This window comes from Phalaenopsis equestris, unplaced genomic scaffold (genome assembly GCF_001263595.1).
Source record: "Phalaenopsis equestris unplaced genomic scaffold, ASM126359v1 Scaffold000002, whole genome shotgun sequence".
NCBI classification, from domain to species: Eukaryota; Viridiplantae; Streptophyta; class Magnoliopsida; order Asparagales; family Orchidaceae; genus Phalaenopsis; species Phalaenopsis equestris.
Window position 1 is genome coordinate 1,530,116 of NW_018164444.1, and position 2,252 is coordinate 1,532,367.

The window sequence follows — 2,252 nt, forward strand, 5'->3', positions numbered from 1 at the left end:
AGGGGTGATGGAGGTTGTATAGCTATAATGAGGGTTGATGATTAAACAGTCATATTTGCACAATGGTCATCACGTGATCATATTTGGACGAACTAGATGCAATGAAGGTCTTCGCAAGGCAATAAAGAACGAGTGATGGTAGATGTTTAACAAAGGTTGGGCAACCATGGACCACAGAAGTTGGGTGATCGTGGCAGAGTGATAGAGGTTTGGCATTAGTGTGTGTCAATATCATGATGTAGACAATGTTTGGCGGTTAAGTGATAGTGGGTAACAATGAAGGTTTGGCAATTAAGAAAACGAACTCTAGTTAGGTGATTATAGTTTGGTATTAGAAATCAAATAATTTTAGTGATCAGACAATCTTAGTTGGTCGACACTAGTTGATCAAGCATTAGAAGTTGAGCAATAGTAAATTGGTGACGGAGGTTGGGCAATATTAGAGGGGTGATGGAGGTTGTATAGCTATAATGAGGGTCGATGATTAAACAATCATATTTGCACAATGGTCATCATGTGATCATATTTGGGCTAACTAGATGCAATGAAGGTCTTCGCAGGGCAATAAAGATCGAGTGATGGTAGACGTTTAACGAAGGTTGGGCAACCATGGACCAAAGACAGAAGTTGGGTGATCGTGGCAAAGTGATAGAGGTTTGGCAATCATAATAATGCATCGGCAATATGGTGATCATAACTAGGTGATGATAGTTGCCAACCGATGTGCTTGAACATAATTGAGTGATAATGATTGTATAGTTGTAAACTGGTACAGGAGGTCGGCATACTAAAATAAACAAGTATAATCGGGCGATTTTTGATTGGGCAATCGTAGTCGAGCGATGATAATTAAATGATCTTTATTGGGAAACAACAATTCGATTGAGGTTAGGTGGTCGTGATCCAATGATGGTGGTTGGGTAATGAATGACCAATTATGATGCTTAAGCTATGGTGGTACAACTACATTAGAAGGAAGGGGGCAGTATTGGCATCATTTTTTGACTTGGTTTGATATCATCATTATCAGTTGAAGTATCTCATGGCCCATGTCTCCAGCAACCAGCCGCAAGCGAGAACATTACCAAAAATGATATTACGTCATGGCAATAGTACCATGTGTCTCTCGGGATGCATCAACGACATTATGGCACTGCGACCCATAAAGAATCTGGTGTTGCAGTGGCTCATTAAAACGATTAAAAAATTAGTTTGCGCTCAATTATCTCAAAGGCTGGGCACTCCGACACATATCTAGGCACCACGGCGCCCAATTAAAATTATTTATCATGACTGTTCAAAAGTGGCATGGCGCTACGATGCCAATGTGTGCGTGTGTGTGTGTGTGGTATATGTATATATTTTTTAGAAACCTCTTTGCAGGTAAAATTTTGAAAAAAAAATTCTCCCTACTAGATATTTTCATTACTTTAAAAACATGGGCGTGCTAGATCAATGAGGTCAGCAAGGGGCCTACAAGGTTACCATCACCCCACAGATAGTGAGTGGAGTAATGAAATCTCCCCTAAGGCCTCTGCTATGTTGGGTGTTGTCAGGCGCCAGAGGAGCTTAGGCAAGAACGCTAGACTAGCCCATTTGGCAACATCTCATTCTCCATTTTATCTCTCTCAAAATTCCAAATATTGCATGTCTTTTTGAATGACGTCGGCCAAAAGATACATGCTCTCAAAAGACAGTTGGACTCCCTCAGGTGGTTTGGCTACATTGAGAAATAACAAGATTTACTCACTAAATAGCACATAGAAGCCTATAAGAGGTGGCAAGGGATGACTCTTCATTCTTCTAGAGAGCCTCTATTATGTTGGGTGTTGTCAGGCGCCAAAGGAGCTTAGGCAAGTACACTAGACTAGCCCATTTGGTAGCATCTCATTCTTCATTCTATCTTTCTCGACATTCCAAATATTGCATGCCTTTTTGAATGACGTCGGCCAAAAATTACATGCTCTCAAAAGGCAACTGGACTCCCTTGGGTGGTTGGGCTGCATTGAGCAATAACAAGATTTACTCACTAAATGACACATAGAAGCCTACAAGAGGTGGCAAGGGATGACTCTGCATTCTTCTAGAGAGCTGAATGTGAAGGGAAGAATGAGCAAAGCAGTGAATTACGACGCAGAAGGTTGGTGGTTACCCAACCCATAGTTGTTACACAAAGTTTTTTTCTATTTTATTCCATATTATATTACACACACACACACACACACACACACACACACACAGAGAGAGAGATA